General features: G+C 42.3%; 1 long non-coding RNA gene across 2 annotated transcripts in view; it reads left to right on the top strand.

Moving 5' to 3' along the window:
* LOC122559824 (uncharacterized) overlaps positions 1–27,851 on the top strand; it is a 219,217-nt gene that overhangs the window by 178,010 nt on the left and 13,356 nt on the right. The window contains exon 5 of one of the 2 annotated variants that reach the window (XR_015760380.1): positions 11,421–13,025. The exons of the other annotated variant lie outside the window; for it this stretch is intronic. This is a non-coding gene — a long non-coding RNA (uncharacterized LOC122559824). Of the gene's footprint in view, positions 1–11,420; positions 13,026–27,851 lie in introns of those variants that run through there. 2 annotated transcript variants of the gene reach the window in all.

The following is a 27,851-nucleotide window of genomic DNA, read 5'->3' as shown; positions in this document are numbered from 1 at the left end:
GCATTCCACGCCCTGACCACTCTCTGCGTAAAGAGCCTGCCTCAGACATCTGTCCTCTCCAATATTTAATTTGCAGCCAACATCACTATAACAGAATCTGACCACTCAAGTTATTGCTGGTTGTGGGGTCTTACTGATTGCATTTTGACTGTTACGTTCTCAACATTTCAACATAACAGTCCTTTAGACAATATTCTTTGGTTGTAAAAACCTAAGGACGGAGGGAGCCTGTGGAAGGCACTATAGAAATGCAAGATTTTCCTTTTTATTTGCTGTCAAGCACCAGTGCACGGCATTAAATAGTATGACATGAGGCTTTATTGAAATGTGATTCACAGGAAATGATGATCCGTGTATATCTTTGTTTACCCCTTAATGCTGTACTATCTCTGCATTCTGACAACCTCCAAATTAGAATGCAGCTCTATTGTTATACTAATAGCACTGACATGTACCATGAATATAGCAGCAAATCCATTGTGTCAGGTTTCCAGCTTTGTATTCAGGCCCCAGCATCAGCACTAACAGTGTCAATTTATCTTCTCCCAGTGAAATCTAAAAATACGATCTCCTCAAGCTTTCTCCCTAGCCTTTAACATCTGAATGACATTAGAGACTGATATTGTGACGTACATTCTGAACACTGCTATTTCCACATGGTTCTCACATGTTAAATGCAAGCCAGCAATGCGCATGAGAGCAGCAGGAAAGATTGCAGCAGTGCCATCCAAGGACTAAGGCTTGTGATTGCTTTTGCTGCTAAAAAGGAATGTAAAGTGCATGCTGCTTTTGCTGGATCGTAGAGTCGATCAATGACTTTAACTCCATTGTCCTCAATTCTGTTCATTTTAAGGTGGCTTTAGTGAATAAGGGATCTCGATGTTCAAAGTCAAAAGTTTTAGGCAAAAGTAAGGATTGCAGATGCTGGAAATCAGAGTCTAGATAAGAGTGGTGCTGGAAAAGCACTGCAGGTCAGGCAGCAATCGAGGAGCAGGAAAATCAACGTTTTGGGCAAAAGCCCTTCAGCAGGAATGAAGGCAGGGAGCCTCCAGGGTGGTTTATCTCTCCACCTGCCTTCATTCCTGATGAAGTGCTTTTGCCCAAAACTTCAATTTTCCTGCTCCTCGGATGCTGCCTGTCTTGCTGTGCTTTCCCGGAGATTCCCTGCTTTCATTCCTGATGAAGGACTTTTGCCCGAAACGTCGATTTTCCTGCTCCTCAGATGCTGCCTGATCTGCTGTGCTTTTCCAGCACCACTCTAATCCAAAGTCAAAAGTTTTGTAAAGCATCTGTTTGGCACTCATTTGAAGCAAGATTGCTATCTTTTGGACATTGTGCACCAAGGAACTGGGGACTTTCAAGCTCCTTGGTCTGCCTAACCAAGACTATTCACCATGAAAAGCAAGAGTATTGAATTTGTATTGAGACATTATAGAGTGAAATATAATGCATGGAAAAAAAAGTTTATTTCTGTTGTATTTCTTGTGATTCTTAATTTAAAATGTTTTGGTCTCAAGACATGGACACTATACTGAAAATATTAAGAACATCACAATTACATTTAGTCACCTAAAAATGGAACTTGTAGACAGACATATTGAATTTTACTGTGCTTTCTGTAATCTTCAAATCATTTTTTGTAATGTACTTTAATTAATTTAATGAATTACTTTAATTGACTAAAGTATATTTTGGGGAAAGGTGGTTTGGCACTCATTTGTGGTACAATTACTATCAACAGTACATCTCATTCATTAGATACATTTACTAATGGAATGTGAGAAATTCTGGCTATTGTATCAGTTTCACCTGAACGGGTGGGGCAAAACAAGGATCCTTTTACTGCTGACTCCAAATATTACTTTCTGACTGAAATAACTCCAGAGACAAGTCACCTTTTATTTACACATTTACAGTACATGACACTGATCTGGTTTCCTCAGAGCCACCTCTAAAGTAAACAGAACCACTGACACTCCAGTTTATATCTGTCAGCCAGGGCTCACTGATTGGACCAGGTTTACAACCTCAATCAGGGAACTCATGTTCTGTGAGGTCCACCTGGCTCACATTGTTACAATCATTACATCCGTCCCCCCTCTAAGTCTCGGGATGTAACCCTATTCCTTTTCTTGTGGCCTCTCCTGGGGCATTTCCACACTATGTCCCATTCCTCTGACTCAGCCTCGGATACAGACGGCATGTACCAGGCCATAGCCCACCGGAGAGTTTCGGAAGAAATCCATCCTCTTCTTCAGGTGGTAAAGGTGTTGAGGCTGCAATATTCACTGTGTGCATCTCAGACTCTGAAGTTTCTTCAGTGTTAGACGGAGAGGGAGAAACCAGGTTCCAACAGCATTTCCAACTGTTCTGCGGGGGCAGGAATGTTTTGCTCCTGCCCCATTTGCGAGTTTGCAGCCTTTACATGGTCCACATGTTTGTTCATGACCACCTCACCTACACAAATTTTGTACGTCAAGGGACCTGACCTTGCTTCAATCACATCTCTTATCCGTGTGGGGCCATTTCCATGGTTTCGGCACCATAGAGTCATTGAGATGTACAGCACGGAAAGAGATCCTTCAATCCAACTTGTCTATGCCAATCAGATATGCCATCTCAATCTAGTCCCACTTGCCAGCACCCAACCCATATCCCTCCAAACTCTTCTTATTCATATACCCATCCAGATGCCTTTTAAATGTTGCAATTGTACCAGCCTCCACCATTTCCTCTGGCAGCTCATTCCGTACACACACCACCCTCTGTGTGAAAAAGATGCCCTTTAGGTCTCTTTTATCTTTTTCCCCTCTCACCCTAAACCAATGCCCTCTAGTTCTGGACTCCCCAACCCCCAGGGAAAATACTTTGTCTCCTTATGCTATACATCCCTTCATGATTTTATAAACCTCTATAAGGTGACCCTCAGCATCCAACATTTCAGGGAAAACAGCCCCAGCCTATTCAACCTCTCCCTATATCTGGTAAATGATGGCCCTGTGACAAACGATATCTGTGACTAATGCCTCTGGGAGTTGGTGTGATGCAAAAGACACTCACAGCTTTTCAATCATCATATCCCTGTTTGACAAATATACTCAATGCACATGCAACCAGTTTGAGGGCACATCCACAATGACTAAGAACTTTGAGCCCATGAAATGAGTGGCATAGCTGACATGTAACTGAGTTCGGGATTTATCTGGCCATTCCCACTAATGAGGGGTAGGGAGCGGGAGGAGCTGCTGACTGTAATATTTGTCGTTGTTAGCCGTCTGGGTACTGCCCCACCGACGTGGCTATGTTTGCATCCATCCTGGCGACCTGGCCATTGAAACCTCACACCAACATCTCCATTTGGAAACTCCTGGATAATCCTGGAGGGGTTAAGCCAGTATCTGGCAGTGATATTTGTTTGAGACAGTCTGGCTCCCCGTAATAAAATGCCGCCTTCTACCATGACCGGGTCTTGCCAGTGAAGAAAGGTTTCAATTCTGGTTGACCTTTTTGTTTCCCCCCATCACCACCAGCTGTTTGAGCTTTGCCAGGACTGGATCCTTTGGTGTCCATAGTGTGATATTGTCTGTGGTGACCGGAAATGTGTACGGCAAGTTTAAAAGCAGAATGGATTCTTCCAGTGGCAGCACCACCAGTGGTGTATCCACCAATGAGAGGCGGCTCAAGGCACCTGCATTAGCCACATGGCCTCCTGAAGAGTCTTCCAACTTATAATTGTACACACTCCAAATAAAGCCACTGCTGAGTTCAACCTGAAGTTATGGGCAGCATAGCCTTGTCTTCTTTAGCAGGGGTTTGTATTTACATCCATACAGGTATTGGTGGAACATTCTCACACCAAATAAGACTGTCAAACCTTCCTTCTCTCTCTGGGCGTATTTACACTGTGCATCAGCCAAAGTCTAGGAAGCATACGCTATTGCACCATCTGTGAGCCAACACCACCCCGATACCATATGGGGGGGCATCGCTTGTCAGCACCAGCTCTCATTTGGGATCATTGAGTGCTAACACCTTAGACAATGATAGCTGCTTCTTCACTTCTCTGGAGGCGATATTTTCGCTACAAGACCATTTCCAAGGCTGACCCTTTTTCAATAGCAGATGTAAAAGTGCCAGGTTGGAGGCTAGGTTATTGTCGAATTTTCTGGAATAATTCTCTAATCCAGGGAAAGACCTAAGCTCCCACATAGACATGGGAGCCGGGGCACCTTTGATAGCCTTCACTTTATCTTCCAATGGGTACAACCCAGGCTTGTCAACTCTGTAGCACAAGAGGCTTACTCAGGGTGCATGGATCACACATTTCCTCCCTTCGAGGTATATGCCCACCATGGCAAAACATCTAAGGACTATGCCCAACTTCTCTAAGTACTCCTTATTGGTCTTCCCTGTTATTAGCATGTCAAACAGGTAAATGATGACCTGGGATAGACCTTGTAAAATATTCTTCATCGTCCACTGAAAAATGGCACAGATTGATGATATCTCAAATTGCAGTCTCATGTATTGGTACAAACCCTTATGGGCATCAATTGTAGCAAATTTCTGGGAATCCTCATTAACCGTAATTGCAGGTACACATGGCTTCATGAGGACAGCACCACACCTCCATCCACCCACCCCCCCCCCCCCACCTCCAACCAGCTTAGCGTATTAGTCCTCCAGACAAGGGAGTGAGTATTTATCCAGCTGTGAGCAGTGGTTCACCATTTTTTTAAAAATCCCCACAAAGACTAATCGACCGCCGGGCTTCACAATCGGTACGACCGGTGCTGCCCATTCTGCCAACCATTCTGATTTGATGATTCCTTTGCTTTCCAGCCTCCTGATTTCTCTCTCTACTTTCACACATAGAGCAAATGCTACTGGCCAGGCCTTGCAGAATCATGGAACTGCTTCCTAGTCAATATGCAAGGTAGCCTTGGCTCCTTTGATAATCCCTAGACATTCCTGAAAACCTTGTGGGTATTTAATTAGGACTTCACTCAGGTGAAGTCAAAAAATGCTGAGCCAATGTAGGTGAACTTTGTTCAACTAATTTCGCCCCATTAGGCATGGGCCCGCGTCTTTTACTACAATCAGTGGTAACTGAACCAGCTGCTTCTCATACGAGAACTGAACCAAAGTTGTACCTTTAATCTGTAAAGGCTCCCCAATACAGGCTCTCAGTCTAGCCAAGGTCTTATGGGAACTTAAGGGTTGGAGTCCAGAGCAAATTTTGTTAAAGACTGGTTCTACAGCCATGCTAGTATCAACCTCCATTAGAACCTGGCGACCATTTAACCAGACTGTGTATTTTGATTGGTTCTGATTTGGATATTGATCAGCAATTTAGCAGTTCCAAGCCAGATATAGTTGAACTTTCCAGTGTATGCACTCTCCAGGATAACAGCCTTCTCCACGCTATTCAGGCTTAGTGGGGCTCTTTTGCTGCCTTGAGTCCGCATATTGACAGCAACTACAATGGCTTGCTAGCCTGGATCCTAAGAAAATGTTAACCATTTGACCGAAGCTTGGCTTTGTTTTGAGGTTTGCTGTGGGCTGACCACAGAGTCCCTCTGATCAGAATATGTCTTCAGTGAGGCTATGAAATTGCCTTCACTCAAGTGATGTTCCCCCAAGCTCAATCAGCCTGGCAAGGGTGTTCACTTCCATCGATCTACCCTGTAACTCATATGCTCCACTTGCTGCATTTTCTAATGTCAAAGACAGTTGTCGCACCTGTTTGAAGTCGAGTTGGGCTTCAGTGACTAGGAGCTTTTGCATGGTTACATCATGAATCCCACATACCAAACAATCTCTCAGCAACTCATTAAAGGTTAAACCAAAGTCAAATGCCTCATCCAGTTATCTTAACCTCATCAAAAATCCTGACATGAATTCCCTTGGTTCTTGAACTGCTGAGTAAAACCTGTAGCACCTCAGAATTAGAAGAGGTTTGTGGTCGCAATATTCCTTTATTAAATCCTTCAACTCTTGAAAGGTTTTCATATCTCGTGCCTCATGAAATGTTACGCTCCTAATAACTGAAAAAGCTGCGGGTCCACAAGCTGCCAGGAGAATTACTTGTTGCTTTTCATCAACCCTGCTGACATTTACCTGGAAAACATATTGTATTCTTTCCACATACTGGGCCCGAGCTGCCTGGACTGCTGTGCTTTTCCAGCACCACTCTAGTCCAGAATCTGTTTTCCAGCATCTGCAGTCATTGTTTTTACCTACATATTGGGCCCAGTCTTCAACAATAGGATTGAACGAGTCAAGCTTCCCAAATAATGGAATGATGCCTAGATGTTTATCCAAACTCACAGATGACTGCTGCGTGCAAATTTCTTCAGGAGCATTTTATTTGACTTGTTGCCACTGAAGTAACTCCACAGAGACCGGTATCCTGTCACCAAGTTGCCTTTTATTTACACGTGCACAGTACTTGGCACTGCTCTGGCTCCCTCAGAGCCAGCTCTCAGAGTCAATAGGATGTCTGATTCTCCTATTTATTTTTTTTTATTTTTTTTTCTTTTTTTTTTACAATAGGCAAACACCCGGGTGGCCAGTGACAAACACTGCCCTTTACATCAAAGGGCAGTGCTGTGTGAATCCCTATTTATATTTTTTTTCTCTTTCTCTCTCTTTTTTTTTAACCCCCACACTACCACCTAACTGCGGTAGTGCTTATTTTATCCCCAGCACCCATGGTGTGTGCGCGCAGGTGTGAGACACAGTGGAAGACACAAAGTGCATGAATCTTTATTCAATTTCCACCACCAGGAAGATAGGAAAACACCCGGGTGGCCAGTGACAAACACTGTCCTTCACATCAAAGGGCAGTGCTGTGTGATCAAAACAGTGAAGGGGAGGGGAGGGACTAAATCAAAATAGAATTGGAGGGAGAAATGATGCACTCCACTCCCTGCGGCGCCCACCTCTCCCTGAACAACTCCAGGGTATTGGTCGACACCGCGTGCTCCTTCTCCAAGGAGATTCTCCTATTTATTATTTATTTTATTTTATTCTTACTTTTTTTTTGTTTTTTTTTATTTTTTTTTCTTCTCTTCTTTCTTTTTATTTTTTTTTCTTTTTTTTATTTTTTTTTTCGAGAGAAAGGGGGAGGACTCCCGCGTAGAGAGCCCTCCAGAACAATTTATTTATTTATTTATTTTTTAAATTTAACCCCCACACTACCACCTAAGTGCGGTAGTGCTTATTTTATCCCCAGCACCCATGGTGTGTGTGTGCAGGTGTGAGACACAGTGAAAGACACAAAGTGCACAAATCTTTATTCAATTTCAACCACCAGGAAGATAGGAAAACACCCGGGTGGCCAGTGACAAACACTGTCCTTCACATCAAAGGGCAGTGCTGTGTGTTCAAAACAGTGAAGGGGAGGGGAGGGATTAAATCAAAATAGAATTGGAGGGAGAAATGATGCACTCCACTCCCTGCGGCGCCCACCTCTCCCTGAACAACTCCAGGGGATTGGTCGACACCGCGTGCTCCTTCTCCAAGGAGATTCTCCTATTTATATCCGTCAGCCAAGGCTCCCTGATTGGATCAGCTTAACCGCCCTAACGATGGAACTCATATTGTAGAAGGTGCATCTGGCTGACCTTGTTACAATCACCACACTGATGATTTGTCAAAATGAAAGAAGCTAATAGTTTTGTGACTTATTTCACAAATGAGAATATCCCAAATGCCTTGCAGCCAATGAACAACCTTCTTTAAGTGTATTCAGTGTTGTAATATAGGAAACAAGGTAGCTAATTTGCATAAAAGTACAAACTCCCACAAAAAGCAGTGAGATACTGTCCCTGTAATCCAATGTTGAGCACATCAGCTGTTTGACCAGCATAGGGGGAGGAATCTGCTGCCCTTCTTTGGACTAGTGCCACCGAAACATAGAAACTAGGAATGGGGGAGGCCATTCTGCCCTTCAAACCTGCTCCTCCATTCGATCTGACCTAGGCTGTTCCTCTATCTTCAAGCTGTATTCCCCATCCCTTAAAATCTTAACAAAAAACTCTTTTGTTTTATGTATACAAGAGGAATGGTTAGTAAGTTTGCAGATGAAACCAAATTTGGTGATGCAGCAGAAGGCGAAGAAGGTTATCTCAGAGTGTAATAGGACTTTGACCAGATGGTCAAATGGGTCGAGGAGTAACAGATTTAGATAAATGTGAGATGCTGCCTTTTGGAAAGGCAAATCAGGGTAAAGCTTACACAAGTAATGGTAAGGTGCTGGGGACTGTTGCCGAACAAAGAGATCTTGGGTGCAGGTTCATAGTTCCTTGAAGGTGGAGTCATGGGATAGTGAAGACAGTGTTTGGTACACTTGTCTTTATTAGTCAGTCTGTTGAGTACAGGATCTGGATTAGAGTGGTGCTGGAAAAGCACAGCAGTTTCAGGCAGCATCCGAGGAGCAGGAAAATCAACATTTCGAGGGCTTTTGCCCGAAACGTCGATTTTCCTGTTCCTCAGATGCTGCCTGAACTGCTGTACTTTTCCAGCACCACTCTACTCCAGAATCTGGTTTCCAGCATCTGCAGTCATTGTTTTTACCTTACTGAGTACAGGAGTTGGGAGATTATGTTGCAGCTGTACAGGACATTGGTTAGGCCACTTTTGGAAAACTACATACAATTCTGATCTCCCTGATACAAGAAAGATGTTGTGAAATCTGAAAGGGTTCGGAAAAGACTTACTAGGATGTTGCCAGGGTAGAATGGTTTGAGCTACAGGGAGAGGCTGAATAGGCTGCAGCTATTTTTCCTGGAGCGTCAGAGGCTGAGGGGTGACCTTATAGAGGTTTATAAAACCATGAGGGGCATGGATAGGGTAAATAGACAAGGTATTTTCCCCAGGCTAGGGAAGTCCACAAATAGGGGACATAGGTTTAAGATGAGAGGGGAAAGATTTGAAAGGACCTAAGGGGCAATCTTTCCATGCAGGGTGTGGTGCATGTATGAAATGAACTGCTAGAGGAATTGGTGGATGCTGGTGCAACTACAACATTTAAAAGGCATCTGGCTGGGTATATGAATGGGAAGGGTCTAGAGTGATATGGGCCAAATGCTGGCAAATGGGGCTAGATTAATTTAGAATATCTGGTCAGCACAGACAAGTTGGACTGAAGATTCTGTCTCTGTGCTATACATCTCTATGGGTCTATGAATATACTTAGTGACTTAACCTCCACAGGCCTCTGTGGTGAAGAATTCCACAACTCTTTGAGCGATGAAATATTTTCTTACCTCAGTCCTAAATGGTCTATCCCTGTCTCCTGAGACTATGTCACTTGTTTTGAGAATTCCCAACCAGTGAAAACATCTTCCTTTATCTAGTCTGTCCAGCTGTATTACAATGTATACACTTCAATTAGATTCCCCTTTGTCCTTCTAAACTCTAGTGAATACAGATCCAGTTGAACCAATCTCTCCTTATAGGACGATCCTACCATCCCCAGTATCAGCCTAGTGAACCTCTGCTGCACTCCCAGAATAGAAAGTCGAGAGACCAAAACTGTACACAGTACTCCTGGTGTGATCTCACCAAGGTTATGTGTAACTTCAGAAAGACATCCTGCTGCTGAACTCAATCCTCTTGCAATGCAGGCTAACATATACTTTCCTAATTGCTCACCTGCCTGTCGACTTGCATTGACTGGTGTACAAGGACACCCAGATCCCTTTGTACATCCACATTTCCCAATCTATTTTAAATAATACCCTTCCTTTCTGTTTTACACACCAGTGTATAATTTCACATGTGAGTTAATTGCAAAATCAGAATTGTACTCATTCCCAAATACATGAGAGAATGGACTACAAAAAAAAGATAACCAAATTCTTGAAAAACTTGGAGCTCAGATGGTTAATGTGATGTTCTTCTCCCTGCTGTGATTGTGTGTTCAATCCCTCAAATGGTGAACTTTGCTCCAGTGTTTCAAAGGTAATTGGTGCTTGGGGCTCAGTTGGTTGTACTCACCCTATTGATTCACAAAGCTGTGTGTTAATGTACATACTGAGCACCAAAGTCCAGGCTGACACTGCAGCACACAGAGTGCACTTATGTAAATCTAAGTCTTTCAGTTTTTGGTAACTTGCAGTTATAAGGACAGAAGTGCTACAAATCAAGCCTGTGTGAAACATAACCGAAACAAAACAACCCAATTGGCAGCAGTTTATCCTGTATTAAAATTTTAAGATAACTTATTTAATTGCTCAAAAACACAATAATATTTGCAATATTATAGAATTGTTGTTCAAGGATTATAACCATCAGTCGAAAGGTCAGCTCTGTTGCTAATCCTTGATCACCCCTGAATGGCAGCCACATTGCTGTGGATCTGGACTCTTATTTAAACCAGAGAAGCAAGGATATCTTTCCCAGAAGGTAGTTTGTTACAAAAGTCAATGCCACATTCATGAGATTCAATTCCAATTATTTATTTATTTAATTAATTCAATTTAAATTCCACTAACTACTGTAGTGGGATTTGAACCCAAGTCCAACAAGGCACTAGCCTGAATCTCCAGTTCACTAGTCCTGTGACTTCCTAGACAGAGAGATGTATGCCATTCAATCCATTCTGCCTGTGCCATCTCTTCAAAAGAATTAATAAATTAATCCCACCTCTGTGCTCTTTCCTCATGGATTTGAAAATTCTTATTTTTTTTCCCCTTTTGAAGTATTTATCAAATCCCCCTTTCAAATGTTGCTGTTGTATCTCATTCCTCTATCCTTTCAGACAGCAAATTCCAGATCACAACAGCTCACTGCAGAGAAACAATTTTCTTCTCATCTCTCCCTTTGTCCTTTGCTCTTGTTATTTCAGTATTATGAATAGAAAAGTGTCCTCAAAATAGAGGGCTTTAAAAATAAGACAAGATAACAGAGGCAGCTCCCAAATGAAAAAAATATGCCCATTCACACTTGACCTTTATCGTCTCAGCCTAGCAGCTCGGGAAACATTTGGAGATCTATTAATTATCCCAAGTAATCTAATTGTCTTGTCTGGCAATAATCATCAGTTCTGCAGTGAACTGCATCTAACCCTTTAATTTACTAACTGCAGTGCAGTTCATTATCTGCAACCATACTGTTGAATCATGTTGAGATATTAATCTCAGAACAAATATCAGCATCCTTTCTTCATTCAGCAAGGTACAGCCAACCATGTTTTCAAGAAAACAGAAGACACTGTCTGAGGTAGCTGACAGGTGTGTCAAAATAGATCACTTAGCTTGTTAAAATCTTAATTAAAGACCAAGCATGCCAACAATGCAAGATGTGATAGCAGTGCAATTAAAGTCAATGTCATTAGAGGGGAATATTTGCTCTGGCAAACCCTATTATTGATGAATGCATTCTAACAGGAACAATGTCCCATTTATGTATAGGGATAATTTTGACAGAGATGTCAGATTTCATACATGAACAGGAGATGCTCGAGATGGAGGAAAACACATCAACATCTCTACTTCCTCTGGAAGCTAAGGAAATTTGGCATGTCCACAAGAAGTCTTGCCAATTTGTATGGAGGCACCACAGAAAGCACCACATAATGTCTGGATGCATCAAAGCATGGTGTGGCAACTTTTCCCAAGAAACTACAGAGAGTTGTGAACACAACCCAGTCCATCACGCAAACCAGCCGTCCATCCATTGACTCCATCTGCATTTCCCAGTGTCGCATTACGAATAGATTCAAGAACAGCTTCTTTCGTTATTAGACTTCTGAGTGGACCTCTCAAATTTTAAATTTAATGCTGATGTAGGTCTTTGCACACTTTCTCTGTAACATTGTAATCCTTGCTCTGTTTCATAACCCAATACACTTTGTATGTCATGATCTGCCTGTACTGCACGCAAAACACGTGACCAACAGCACTTCTCCGCACAAGTTCAGCACATTCTAATTTTAACTTGTGCAAAGATTTGCATTGATAAAGTACCTTTTGTGATCTCAGGATGGCCCAAAATGCTTTACTGAGAGTGAACTCGAAATGTAGTAACTGTTATGATCCAATGGTTCTCAAAGTGGTCTATGAGCAATTTTCTGGAGGCCAATGGGATATTTCAAGGTGCAAGCCATCAATGCACGATTGCACAACCGAGGCTGTAGGAGAGAAGAGGTCAAATCTGTCACTGCCACCACCTGCATGATGTCACACAATCAGAAAAGTCCCTGTGTGATGGCTCAAGTCATCATAAGTGGGAAACTGAATGGTGCAGTTTTATAAACATATTTATTTTACTGCCAATTTTGTTTAATTAATATGGATACAAGTGTCCCAGAAGAAAACTATTGTGATGACTGTAAAACCATATATTAGAATATTTTGAACAAATGTGTTCTTTTGTAGTATTAATGTTTATCACATGAAAAGGTCTGCAGTTTTGTTTCTGGGGCTTGTATTAATAATTTGCTTATGATATTTAATTTACAAAATGCATGGAAATTTAAGATGCATGCATTAATTTTCATGTGTTATTTTGTACTTGCAAGTGGAAGAAGTTGGCCATCATTATTACCGTCTAAAAATGAGAAAATAGGTGCACAATATGCAGGAGAGGTTGAAAGAGCAGTTAACAAAGCACACAGTATTCTAAACCTTATTAGTAGGGACAGAGAGTAAAAGAACAAGATCATGATGAACTTATATAAAGGAGATTGAGGAGAGATTTGATTAAGGGTTGAATAGAGTTAAATAAGGTAGACACAGAAAAGTTATTCCAATTAGCTGATGGCACACAGACTGAAGGGACATCGATTTAAGAATTTTGACAGTAGCCATAGGAGACTTGTGAGGAAGAACTTTCATATACTCCACATGATAATGACTTGATGGAATTGAAGAAAATCAAAGTCGTCAAAAGGAGGTGCATGTGAGAGAAGCAAAGAGGGCTTTGGAGATGGAGGGGGTGAATGGGACATATTGGACTGCTTTAAAGGGAGTTGACAGGAATTCAATGGTGAAAGTGAGGACTGTAGATGCTGGAGATTAGAGTCGAAGAGTGTGGTGCTGGAAAAGCACAGCAGGTCAGACAGCATCCAAGGAGCAGGAAAATCAACATTTCGGGCAAAATTTCTGATGAAGGGCCTTTGCCCGAAACTCCAATTTTCCTGCTCATCAGATGCTACCTGACCTGTTGTGCTTTTCCAGCACTACACTCAGGTATTCAATGGGCCAAGTGTCCTCCTTCAGTCCTGTAATGCCTCATTGGTTGGATTTTCCCAACCCTTGGAGGATAAGAGCAATGGGGAGAAACGTGGGAAAATACAGCCAGAATGAAAAAAATCAGATTCTTGACATTGAGAAAAAAAATTCCAATTTTCCCCTTAAAGTTTCAGCAATGAGATGAGAATCTTGCTGTTAAGTGGTGACTATCTCATCTCTTTACATTTATATCTCATCAACAGCCAAACTGGCATGATATGCAGTTGCATATTCTCATCCTCTCCCAGTTCATAAGACAGTGACAGTCCCTGATGTGAAAGTCAGAGAGGTTGACCTGGCAGATATAGTTCACCTCTTGTTTCTCCCAGGTTTCTATTTCAACATCCCTTCTCCAGCATGTCCTCAAATGTTCTATGGACAACATCCTCCTCTATATTTCATCCAGGGAAGTCAGCACTGGAAAGCTGCAGTCTCACAACAGCATCAGAGCTGAGCCTGATCCAACTCCGAATCTAGTTCAGCCCTTTAGGGTTTCACCTTGGAGCCCTGAGATACCTTTAACTTGTATGGTCTAGCCAGGTTACTTTGTATATCGGGACGCATAGGCATCTCTTGCATCCAATCAGGATGCATCTTATGGCTTTAACTTAATTTCTTAGCAATCACTCACTTTGCGCTTACTCGGAGGCTGCCAGTCTCTGTAGATTAAACAACTCTTTAGCCAGAGGCACGGGTTATTAATAGTGGAGAACGAAGTGGTTGATAGTCATTGAGTGGAGTTGCAGCACCAATAGTGATGTTGCTGGCCCACAGGCTTCTGTGCAGCAACAGGATTGACGAGAGTATGAGCTGGCAGACAGTAGATAGTGTCAATTACTCTTGCAGTCTGCAGAAGATCATCGACCTTTATCCTGCACTCTGCTGTGCATTTCATCTGAACCAGGGACATCACTGACCCAGGCAGCTATCTATCTCTGGCTGGATCTATTTGGTGCCTTGACCTCTACTGATGGTAAAGGATAGGCCTCTTCTTGACACCAGGCTAGAGAGCAGAGGGTCAGCTTCCCTTTCAGAGACATTTGGTTTCCTCAGAAGATAGTGTGTGAGGTAGTTCCTGGCTTTACAGCAGCTGAGGTGATGTATAACTGGGCTTTGAATAGGGAACCTGTAGCTTGTACGCTGGACAATTCCAGCAGTACGGGGAATTACACCTGTTCTCTCATTTGACCCCACGATTAGGATGCTCAAGTAGCCAGTTGCATTTTGAATGAGGAGAAGAGTAAAGGATAGCATGAGAAAGGCCATTCTGAGCCATAACAGGACACCTGCTCTGAAGCTCCCTTAGCCTAAAATAGGGAAATGATGCTATCTTATATTTAAGTAGTTTTTTTCCAGGTCAGCCTGATCCATCGGACTTTTTTTCTTTCATTTATCTATTAGGTTGTCTTAGCTAGCCTCTGTTGATGACATTGACACACACTGCACAATGTGTTATTTGGGCACATAGGTCTCAGGTTAATCCCCCAGAATTGAGCTGGAATCTTCAGGAATTGAAGATCAATCCCTGAGACTGTCGCACTTACAATCCCAGAGAAAAGTCACAGAGACATTTAATAACATATTATTGTTCATTCTTTTGATCATTTTGTGTATTTCAAATATAAAAAAATGTCAAATGGGGGTGGGGAAAGGATAGTTTGATTAAAGGTTATCATTGGAGGCTTTCACTCTTTTTGAGGAATCCAAGAGAACTCCTCTAATGCAATGACTTATGGACCACCAAGACTTAGGAGTTCAGGTGTGGAATGTAGTCATATTGTGGGCACATCTGATATAGAAGAGTCTACTCATGTTCCAAACAACCAAACAAGGTGATAGGCTAGCTGGACAACCAATAGAGGGAGAATGGGGGTGGGCAGTAGTTAATCACAGGATGAAAGCTCCAGTCGTATGTCCAACCTGAGTTGGGGTCCTTCCTGAGGTTCGTACCATGATTTACCATACCTCACCCACCTTATTCCAGTACCCAACAGAGCAGGCAAGATTGTAATATTCTCTTCATCTAACTTGGTGACTACAAAAGAAATTCAATAAAATAGGGATTTAACAGAACAAAGCACAGTATACACAAACTGTGACTAATATATTGCCATGGCAACAGGTCCGAGGTTGCAGCTTTGAAGCTTTTCCGTGAGTCTGGAAATGTCTTTTGTTCCACGCTCAAAGTAAAAATCTATTTGTGGTGGAGAAAAAAACAGAGTGGTCTAGGTTTCATTGGAGCATGGCATGTCTCATTAGACTGCTAGCCCACTGGAGGACAACTCAAATACTCTGGGAACAGGGGTCCAAATCCTAACAGAGGAGCTGGTGGAATTTACGTTCAATGAATAAATTAGCAAAAACAAAGCTGGCCTCAATAATAGTGACAATGAGCAATTGTTATAAAAACCCATCTGATTCAAGTATGTCCTTTCGGGAAATAAATCTGCCATCCTTACCCAATCTGGCCTGCATGTGTCTCTCAGAGAATTGGGCATCATTTGAACTCCTTGCCACAGAGAGCTGTGGGGGTTGAGTTCTGTGTATATTCAAAGCTGAGATAGATTCTTGATTAGTTGGGGAATCAAGTGTTCTGAGGAAAAGGGAGTATTGGATCATCTACTAAATGGTAGAGTAGGCTCAAGGGGATGAATGGCCTACTCCTATTTCTATTTCTAATGGCCTTATGGACTCATAACTCTGAAAAAGCCTCATATGTCAGTTAGTTTAAGGGCAAGTGGGGGCGAGCAACAAATGTTGCCTTTTCCAATCAGGTTCATATCCTATGACAGAATCACTGAAAAATTAGACATTTTCCCTCACTCTTCCATTCTGAGTTAAATTTTGCAATGGATATAATTAAAAATATGACTCCATTACAGAGCCACCATGTTACTGGTGTCAACGGCCCTATTGTCTTTATCCCCTGACACGGTAAAACTATACCGTCAACCTTATAGTTAGTCCAAAATCTGAACTAAGCGAAATTTCAGATCATTTTTGGAACTTCTTCAGCTCTAGCTGCTATAAGTTGGGCCATGGAATGAAATGTCCTCCCTTCTAGGGGTTTACAGAACAGCAATGTTTGTGAGTTCATGAGGATTTAAGTGTGACACTATAATCTTTCAAAGGTATTGTTTTCACCAACACCTTTGCCCTTACCATTCCTCACCTTTGTGAACAGTCTGCCTCCTTTTGCTTTAAGATTTTGTAATCTCTTTTAATGTATCTAACAATGTATTGCTATGTTAAAGATGCACCCAGATGTCATGGTCTTGGTGTCGTTGTTACTTACTTTGAATTCAGAATTGAAACAAGTGGGTGGCATGGTAAGTCACTAGTTTACATTGTTGCCAGGGACATGGATTTGATTCCAGCCTTGGGTGACTGTCTGTGTGGAGTTAACATGTTCCCCCTGTTTCTGTATCAATTTCCTCCAAGTAGGGAAGTGATTGCTGGGTCCCTTGGTGAGATGTTTGTATCATTGATAGTCACAGGTGAGGTGCTGGAAGACTGGAGGTTGGCTAACGTGGTGCCACTGTTTAAGAAACGTGGTAAGGAAAAGCAAGGGAACTACAGATCGGTGAGCCTGACATCAGTGGTGGACAAGTTGTTAGAGGGAATCCTAAGGGACAGGATTTACGTGTGTTTGGAAAGGCGTGGACCGATTAGGGATAGTCAGCATGGCTTTGTGCATAGGAAATCATGTCTCAAGAATTTGGTAGAGTTTTTAGAAAAAGTAACAAAGAGGATTGGTGAGGGCAGAGCGGTGGACATGATCTACATGGACTTCAGTAAGGTGTTCGACAAGATTCCCCATGGGAGACTGGTTAGCAAGGTTAGATTTCATGGAATAAAGGGAAAACTAGACTTTTGGATTCAGAACTGGCTCAAAGGTAGAAGACAGAAGATGGTAGTGGAGGGTTGCTTTTCAGACTGGAGGCCTGTGACTAGTGGAGTGCTACAAGGATCGGTTCTGGGTCCACTACTTTTCATCATTTATATAAACAATTTGGATGTGAACATAGTAGGTATAGTTAGTAAGTTGGCAGATGACACCAAAATTGGAGGTATAGTGGACAACGAAGAAGGTTACCTCAGATTACCACGAGACCTTGTTCAGATGGGCCAATGGGCTGAGGAATGGCAGATGGAGTTTAATTCAGATAAATGTGAGGTGCTGCATTTTGGAAAAGCAAATCTTAGCAGGATTTATACATGTAATGCTAAGGTCCTAGGGACTGTTGCTGAACAAAGAGACCTTGGAGTGTAGGTTCATAGCTCCTTTAAAGTAGAGTCACAGATAGATAGGATAGTGAAGAAGGCGTTTGGTATGCTTTCCTTTATTGATCATTGCATTGAGTATAGGAGTCGGGTGGTCATGTTGCTGCTGTACAGAATGTTGATTAAGCCACTTTTGGAATATTGTGTGCAATTCTGATCTCCTTCCTCGTGGAAGGGTGTTGTGAAACTTGAAAGGGTTCAGAAAAGATTTACAAGGATGTTGCCTGAGATGGAAGATTTGAGCTATGGGGAGATGAGGGGTGATGTTATCTAATTATAAAATCATGAGGGTCATGGATAGGGTAAATAGAAAAAAGTCTTTTCCCTGGGGTGGGGGATGGTCTGTAGTTTGAACGCATAGGTTTAGGGTGAGAGGGGAAAGATATAAAAGGGACCTAATGGGCAGCTTTTTCACGCAGAGGGTGGTACGTGTATAGAATGAGCTGCCAGAGGAAGTGATGGAGACTGGTACACTTGCAGAATTTAAAAGGCATCTGGATGGGTATATGAATAGGAAGTGTTTAGAGGGATATGGGGCAAGTGCTGGCAAATGTGACTAGATTAGATTAGGATATCTGGTTGGCATAGACAAGTTGGACTGAAGGGACTGTTTCCATGCTGTATATCTCTATGACTCTAATTGCTCCAGTTTCCTTCATAGATGTGTAGGTTAGATGGATTGGACATTATATTATCTGTAGTGACTAGGAATTTGTAGTAAATGTGGGGTTACATTTACTCCATTTTCCAAAACCTCACCACCTCTGCCTTGAATAGACTCAATGAGAGCCTCCACAATCCCTCAGGTTTGAGAATTCCAAAGATTTCGCAGTTCTTTGAGTGTAGAAACTTTTCCTGAGCTCAATCTTACATGTCATATTCTGAGACACTGACTCACAGCAAATAAGGCCTAAAAAACAAGGGTTCATCTCTTCACTTAATAGTTTTACCCAGTGCTAAATAGACATTAAATAAGCTTTCAGGCAAGCAGTTCATTTGCATTCAATGAATACATCAATCACTAAAAGGACCTTAATAATAAGGTATTGATGTAACTGATTGTCTTTTGTTATCTTATTGGCCGACATTTTCATTATGGGATGCTCTGTAATTACCTCCTGCTTTTGGAGTAAAGTGATCATCCCTCAGGAGTCACTACGCTTCCTGACATCTCAACAATCAACGTCAAGAGAACCTTTTATATTAATTGCATTTCCTTCCATTACTCTCTTTGTGTTAAGTAAAGCAGCCCAGTGGAAACTGACAGCTGTACAAATGCTCCATGTAAAGGCAACAGACCGCTTCAGATGACATGGAACTGCATTAACATTGATAAAGATTATCAGTAGGACGTTCAGTCTCAAGTCAGATCAGCAAGTGCTCCTGCCTCGCTGTATCCATACTGTTGCCAGTCACCCCCTGAGCAATAAGGCTTTTAGACTTTGGAGAACGATAGAAAATCCATTTTTTTTTGACTGAGTGTGAGTCAGTAGCAGATATTTCTCATTTGTTTATCTTTCATTTGATCTCTGGATACCTGCCAGGATAAGGGAAGATGCCTGCTGCTGTGTCAAAATCCTGGAGCTCTCCTCCGAACTGCACTGTGGGGTGCACCTTTAATTTATTCTTCCATTGGAAGTGAGCATCACTGGAAAGGCTTGCATTTGGTTATTTTCAAGTTGCTGTTAGTCAGAATTTGCAGTGCACCAATTGGCTGGCAAATTGCTCTCGTGAGCCCCTTTGACGATGAGATACTTTGGTGGCTGTGAAAGGTGCTACATAAATGTAATTCTTTTGTTTATGTAGCAAAATCACTAGAGCAATTTTTCTGGCGGGCTACTGTTTATGTAGGAACCTTTGTTTGACTTTATTGGCGTCAAGGTTTAGCTTCACCAGTCATTTTTTTATATAATATATTTTATTAAGAAAAAATAGATTTTTAAATATTACAACAAATACAAAACAATGCAATTCAAAACAGTACAAAAATATTACAAAACTAAACCCAAATAATAAAAAAAATCCCCAACCCACCCTCCTATACGAATGTATAAACATATATAGAGAAGTATAAAATTAAAAAAAACCTAAACTAGCTATTTAACTAACTAAATAAATACCTAACAACAAACAAATAAATAGTAATAACTCAGCCCAGCCAAACAAAACACTCATACATTCACAGTTCCTCCTCCCTGGATATTGGACTCATGAAACACAATCGTTGCGGCTATATAAAAGCCCTTGTTAGTGTGGCAGATAAATCTGTGTCCAGGTATTTCAAAAAGGGTTGCCATGTCTTTTAAAAATTCTCAGTTTTGTGGTGTATACCATATTTGTGAGAAAATCCAGGGGAATATGCTCCTTAACAATATTACCTTCCCACTGCTGAATTGCCCTCCATGCTTTAACAGTATTGATGACTATTGGGTTATGGCAATATTCCTTAACTGTCCTCACCTTGTCCAAAAACAGCAAACTGGTAAGGGGGCACCTTGCGTGGGAGACTTCGATATCTAGCCATATTGAAAGAGGGTCCCCATAAACCCAATCACTTACGTAGGGCAAAAGTGAGCTTAATTGGTAATTTTTAATGTCCGGAAGGTCTACTCCCCCCAATCTGTGAGGCAACTGCAGTTTGGCTAATTTAATGAGGGGCCGTTTACGGTGCCAGATAAAGGAGCTGAACCAACCGTTCAGTCTCCTGAGTGTTTGTTTGTTTATTGAAAATCAGGGGGCGCATCCGTATAGGATGTAGCAAACGAGGGTGAATATTCATCTTAAGCACTATCCGACCTAACCATGAGACTGGAAGTGCCTCCCATCTTTGGAGATCTTGTTTAATTTTTTCAAATAATTGAGTAAAATTGGCTTTGAACAGCCAATCCAGAACTGGAGTAATGAATATGCCCAAATACACAAAACCCCCCTGTGACCGCCTAAATGGGAATCTATAGTCACTCTCAAGAGCCAATTCTTTCGTAAGACCACCCATAGCCATAGCCTCTGATTTAGCAAAATTAATCTTATACCCTGAAAAAGCGCCAAACGCGTGAATGCATTGCATCAGGCAAGGCACTGAGACTGCTGGACCTGTCAAGAAAATTAGAACATCATCTGCATACAGTGAGATCTTATGTAATTTTGACCCCACTTCTGGAGCTGATATATTGAGATCCCCACTAATGGCCTCTGCCAACGGTTCAATCACCAACGTAAAAAGTAATGGTGAAAAGGTATAGCCCTACCGGCTGCCCCTAGAAATATTAAAATTGCTTGATCGAACCCCGTTGGTAATGACCGCAGCGAGAGGTACACTGTCAAGAACCTTTACCCATCTTACGAAAACTTCGCCCAGACCAAACCGGTCTAGAGTATAGAAAAGGTACAGCCACTCAACTCAGTCAAATGCCTTCTCTGCATCTAAAGAAATCACCAATCCCTGTATTGACTGCTGTTGGCATGTTTGAATTACGTCAAGCAGCCTCCTAACGTTATTGGAGGATCTGCGACCTTTTATGAAGCCCGTCTGATCCTCTTTAATAATAGAGGGTAACACAGTCTCCAGCCTTAACGCAAGAGCCTTAGAAAGGATCCTAAAGTCCACATTTAACAGCGAGATGGGCCTGTATAAAGCACAGTCTTCCGGATCCTTCCCTTTTTTAAAGGTAAGTGAAATATTGGCCTCTCTGAGATGGTGGGAGACAAACATGACTGTATGAATCATTAAACATATTCAGCATTGGGCCTGACAGTATACTTATAAATTCCTTATAGAATTCACTGGGAAGTCCATCAGGACCGGGCGCCTTTCCACTCTGAAGCTGCCTCACAGCTTCTTGCACTTCTTGCTCTGATAATGGGGTGTTGAGAAAGGACTATTGTTCGGGAGTCACACCTGGGAGCTTCAGATCTCTAAAAAAGGATTCCATTTTGGCCTTCCCCTCTTCACAATTCTCAGACTGATATAACTTAGAGTAGAATCTCTGGAACGCCACATTAATCTTTTTAGAATCACATGTTAGGTTCCTAGACCCTTCCCTAATTGCTGTAATGGTTTTGTGGGGCACTTCTCTTTCTTGCAAGATATGCTAAGTATTTGCCTGGCTTGTCACCATGCTCGTATAACGTTTGCTTTGCAAAAGCCAGCTCCTTCTTTGCCGTCTGCGTGAGCACGGAATTTAGTGCAGACCGCAGTGCCGTAATCCTCTGTAGTTTGACCAACGAGGGTCTGTCAAAATAGGCCTTCTCGGCTGCCTTCAACCGTGCTTCAAGGAGACATTGCTGCTCACCCTTCTGCTGCTGCCTACTGGTGGAATATGAAATAACTAACCCTCTGGCATAAGCTTTGGCAGTTTCCCAGAGAACAGATGAACTAACAACCGAGCCTATATTGATGTCTAGGAATGCCCGAAATTCCCTAGAGAAATACTCCACAAACTTGCTGTCCATGAGAATAAAGAGGTCCATTTGCCAGTACCTTGAATCCACTGTAACATCCTTAATTTTAACCATGAGGTACACTGGAGCATGATCAGAGATGACAATATTACCAATCGTACAGGATGCCACCAGACCCAGGGTTACCGCAGGGGTCAGAAAAAAAAATCAATCCTCGTGTGACATCTGTGCGGATTGGAGAAAAACGTGAAATCCCTACCTGTAGGGTGGAGACACCTCCAGACATCCACCAACCCTAATTCCCCACACAAACCCAATAACTGTTTAGTTTGTGCAGAGGGTTTCGAGGGACCTTTAGGCAGCCTGTCAACTGTGGGGTCCATGAGGCAGTTAAAATCTCCCCCTATAATGATGTGCCGAGACTTGAGACTTATCAGTTTAGAAAAAGCATCTACCAAGAATTTAAGAGGATGAGCTGGGGGACAATAAACATTTAAATGCCATATTCTTCCCCATTTATCAAGGCTTTAAGAATTACAAACCTCCCGTATGTGTCTTTAACACATTCCAACAATTTAAATGAGAGATTTTTCCTTACCAATATAGCCTCTCCCCTACTTCTGGTATTAAATGATGAAAAATAAACTCAGTCAAAGTCAGTCTGCTGTAATTTCAGATGCTCCTTGTCATCCAAATGTGTCTCCTGTAGCAAAGCAATATCCACCTTCTCCTTTCTAAGACTCAAGAGTACCTTCTTCCTCTTAATTAGTGAGTGACTTCCCTTGATATTCCAGGTACACCATTCAACCAAATCATTAGCCATAATCTTCTGCAATTACATTTAAATTCCAGAGTGGAGGAACCCGAACCACAAATTGCTGAGCCTTAGTGTTGCATGATCCACCAAATATAAAAACTACATAAACTAAAACCACTACATTTAACACACATACAAAATTATTAAAAATAAAAGACAACAAAAACCAAAAAACAAACCATCATATAAAGCGCCAATAGTGCTGAGATGGGGAACTCACCCCCTGCCCAGAGGGGGCAACTACCCATCCCGAACTGCCCATAAATAGGCATTTAACCATCTCAACCGCCTTCACTTCTCCCAGCCAGAGCCGCATCGCAAGCACAAGCTAAAAAGAATAAACACCCCATAGAATATCAATATGAATAAAAAAACATTCTTTTATAAAAAAAATAGGGTAATAAATATCCCACCCATCCTTTGTTATGTCCTAACTTAGAAATTTAAAATGTACATCTTAACGTCGCCAGACATAGTTTGAACCAAATTATTATCAATAGAGGAAAAAAACGGGTACAAACAAAGATCCAACCGGATTTCCTCCATTTCTTTTGCAGAATGATAAACGCATACCCAAGCAACAATATTTATACATACTACAATTGTTTAAATTAGGTTAGTTTGTCCACAAAGTCTCTTGCCTTCTACTATGTGTCAAAGAGATGCATGGATCCATCTAAGGTGATCCGAAGCACTGCCGGATATCTCAGGGAGTACTGAATCCCAAGCTCCCTCAATCTTCTCTGGACATCATCATATGATTTTCGTTTCTGGATCACCGCCGCTGAAAAGTCCTGAAAAAACATGATCTTAGACCCCTCGTAAATTAGGGCCTTTGGATCCTTCCCCTGGAGTCTGGAAGCCTCCATGACTCTCTCCTTATCCTGGTAATGATGGAACCATACCAGGAAAGGACGAGGGCATTGACCCAGACCCGACCTCCGTGCTGCAACCCGATGAGCCCTCTCTATTTTCAATCCTCTCATGCCAGTCTCCAAGTCAAGGAATTTCTGAAACCAATCTTCAACAAATTCCACAGGCCGCTCACCTTCCTTACCCTCAGGCAGACCGATGATCCGAATGTTTTTTCTTCTGCCCCTGTTTTCAAGATCATCCACTTGGTCACGCAAATTACGAACCTGCGTCTTCAGGGCTTGGATTTCTTCCTTGATTGAACTGGCATCAGCTTCCACCATTGTGACCCTGTGCTCCACCTCATCCGTCCTCTTCTCCAGGTCTCCCAGTTGCTGCTCATGCTTCTGCAGCATGAGAGAGACAGGAGTCAGCTTCTTTTCAATCTGTTTCCCCAACATCTCTCGAGATTTCAAGAGCTGGTTCACCAGAGCCTGGAGAGTAATCGGCTCTGAGGCTGCTGTAGGCTGAGCTGCAGGCCCGGCCTCAGATGCTCGTCCTCCCTTTTTAGGCATTTATGGACAGCTGAAAGTACAGGTAAGTCAATTTTTAAATGTTTCTTGGGGCTCCACATTCTTTCCAACGCCCCAAGAAATCCTGATGACCTGGGTTGGGTGGGTTAAAGGACCGTCCTGCTCCTGCTGCGATGCGAAGCTCTGCAGTGTGATCTTCTCAGATCGCCGCCATCTTAGATCCCCTCACCAGTCATTTTGCAATTTTTTGAGTCAGACATTGTCACACAGTTCCATGAAATAGAGAGAACGAATTTTCAGATTAATTCATTGCAGATCCAAATCTTAAAAACAGCTTGAAATTACTGGGAAGTGTTGAGCTTAAAACCTGTGAACATTAATTACAAAGGCACAAACAGAACAGTATTGCAGTTAAATGAATCTTTACAAGCCACAGAGATATGAGGAAGTATTGAACTACGCCCCCATTATCTTCTTGACACTTAACTCCATGGGTTTTAATCTTCCCAACAAGTTTTCTATCTGGTAGTTTATTTAAAGGTCAAATATTACTAAATTTGTCCATCTGTTTCTGCTTAATAATTTACTTGAAGACTTAAGTTTAACTAAGCCTTCATGGTTTGACCCTTACAAATTGTCTGCATCTAATTAACTCAAGGATTTCCAAGGGCTTGTTAATATTATTCCTCGTTAGTAACAGTGGCAGAGCTGAATGAGGTGGGGAAGAGACAAAGCTGTGTTTGCATGGTCATGACAACTCACATGGATCACTAATCTCCTTTAAAGGAAGGAAACCTGCTGACCTGTTCTAGCCTCGATCCATCTACTTCTCTTTCTGTGCACGGTCACTCTCAACATTGTCAATCCAGTACTTACATGTTGTTGATCCATAGAGATGTACAGCACATAAACAAACCCTTCAGTCTGACACGTCCATGCCAACCAGATATCCTAAGTTAATCTAGTCCCATTTGCCAGCATTTGGCCCATATCCCTCCAAACTCTTCCTATTCATGTATCCATCCTTTTAAATGTTGTGATTGTACCAGCCTCCACCACTTCCTCTGGCAGCTCATTCCATACACGCACCACCCTCTGTGTGAAAAAGTTGCCCCTTAGGTCTCTTTTATATCTTTCCCCTCTCACCTTAAACCTATGCCCTCTAGGTTTGGACACTGCTACGCTAGGAAAAGTCTTTGACTATTCACCCTCGATTAGATTAGATTACTTACAGTGTGGAAACAGGCCCTTCGGCCCAACAAGTCCACACCGCCCCGCCGAAGCGCAACCCACCCATACCCCTACATTTACCCCTTACCTAACACTACGGGCAATTTTTAGCATGGCCAATTCACCTGACCTGCACATCTTTGGACTGTGGGAGGAAACCGGAGCACCCGGAGGAAACCCACGCAGACACGGGGAGAACGTGCAAACTCCACACAGTCAGTCGCCTGAGTCGGGAATTGAACCCGGGTCTCTGGCGCTGTGAGGCAGCAGTGCTAACCACTGTGCCACCGTGCCGCCCGCCATCCATGCCGATCATAGAGTCATAGAGATGTACAGCACGGAAACAGACCCTTCGGTCCAACTTGTCCATGCTGGGCAGATATCCCAACCCAATCTAGTCTCACCTGCCAGCGCTTGGCCCATATCCTTCCAAACACTTCCTATTTATATACCCATCCAGATGCCTTTTGAATGTTGCAATTGTACCAGCCTCCACCACTTCCTCTGGCAGCTCATTCCATAAACATACCACCCTCTGTGTGAAAAAGTTGCCCCTTAGGTCTCTTTTATATCTTTCCCCTCTCACCCTAAATCTATGCCCTCTAGTTCTGGACTCCCCCATCCCAGGGAAAATACTTTGTCTATTTATCCTATCCATGCCTCTCATAATTTTGTAAACCTCTATAAGGTCACCTCTCAACTTCCGATTCTCCAGGGAAAACAGCCCCAGCCTATTCAACCTCTCCCGATAGCTCAAATCGTCCAACCCTGGCAACATTCTTGTAAATCTTTTCTGAATCCTTTCAAGTTTCACAACATGTTGGGAAGCCAGAACTAGAGGGCATAGGTTTAGGGTGAGAGGGGAAAGATATAAAAGAGACCTAAGGGCCAACTTTTTCACACAGAGGGTGGTACGTGTATGGAATGAGCTGCCAGAGGAAGTGGTGGAAGCTGGTACAATTACAACATTTAAGAGGCATTTGGATGGGTATATGAATAGGAAGGGTTTGGAGGGATATGGGCCAGGTGCTGGCAGGTGGGACTAGATTGGGTTGGGATATCTGGTCGGCATGTACAGGTTGGACCGAAGGGTCTGTTTCCATGCTGTACATCTCCATGACTCTATGTTTTTTTTTTGCTTTTTAATAGATATTTTTATTAGAAATTTAACATTTTTACAAGTTTACAAAAATAAACAAAACTCTCAGATATAAACATTGATATACAATTAGCTCAAATATACAATAGCCAAAATTTGACAAAAAAAAACAAAACAACAAAAAAAAAACCGAAAAGAAAAGAAAACAAACAAACAAAACTCAACTATCTACTAATCTAACCTACAACTAACCAGGGTGTATATTTAAGTCTCTTACATGCTCGGGATGTGTTAACATCAGATATGACAAAACCCGTATTCGTGCGGGATTCCTCCCCCGAGGGGCCGCGGACCAGCCAGGCTCGTAGTCTCAATTAAATAAAAGCCCTTGTTAGGATAGCCGAAATATCTGTATTTATGTAATTCAAAAAGGGCTGCCATATTTTATAAAATAATTCGGTCTTTCGGTGCACCATATTTGTAAGGAAGTCAAGGGGAATACATTCCATAATTAGTCTGTGCCAATTTGAAAGTCCAGGGGGGCCCTCCGCCACCCAGTTCATCAAAATATTTTTCCTTGCACAGAAAGAAAGAATAGAAAATAGTCTCTTCCCGTACGTGTCCAGGGAGGGAAAGTTCGAAAAGCCCAAGAGGAGAGATACGGGGTCCACTTTTATTTCTGTTCCTAAAATTTCTGTCAGGGTACTTGCTACTTTAGTCCAATATCTACGGATCTTATGACAGGTCCATAAGCAATGTACAAGAGTGCCCACCTCTATTTTGCATTTAGGACACATTGGAGATGCTCCTGCCTTAAATTTTGCCAATCGAACCGGTGCTATATGGGCCCTATGAAGTATCTTCAGCTGGATAGCCTGGGTTCTGTTACAAATAGTAATTCTTCTAGCATTTTCCCAGATATCATTCCACGTTTCTGTGGAGATTTCTAGTCCCAGATCCTGATCCCATGTTTTAAGCAGATTATCCATATCTCCCGATACTTCATCATGTAGCAAATGATAAATATTACTGACGGAAGATACCCCCACTGGTCGTAGGACACTACATTCTCTATCGGATTTATAAAGACTATCTAATAACGTAGTCTTCTTCTGTATAAAATCTCGAATTTGGAAGTATCGAAAGAGATCTCCATTGGGTAATCCGAATTTCTGACGCAGCTGTCCGAAAGACATCAGGACCCCATCTTTAAATAAATCCCCGAGACATGAGATACCCCTGGATCTCCAGAGTTTAAAAGTGGCATCTGTTAACCCCGGTTGGAATCCCCATGCTCCCACTATCGGTGCATAGGGGGATGTTTTATGTGAATTACCCTCATTTTGCCGCATTATATTCCAAGCCTTGATTGTATTCAGTATTATAGGGTTTTT

Source organism: Chiloscyllium plagiosum, unplaced genomic scaffold (genome assembly GCF_037043375.1).
Source record: "Chiloscyllium plagiosum isolate Xiang-an unplaced genomic scaffold, Cpla_swu_hap1 HiC_scaffold_19, whole genome shotgun sequence".
In the NCBI taxonomy this organism is placed as follows: Eukaryota; Metazoa; Chordata; class Chondrichthyes; order Orectolobiformes; family Hemiscylliidae; genus Chiloscyllium; species Chiloscyllium plagiosum.
The sequence above is the reverse complement of the archived record's forward strand: the minus strand, read 5'-3'. Positions and strand labels throughout refer to the sequence as shown.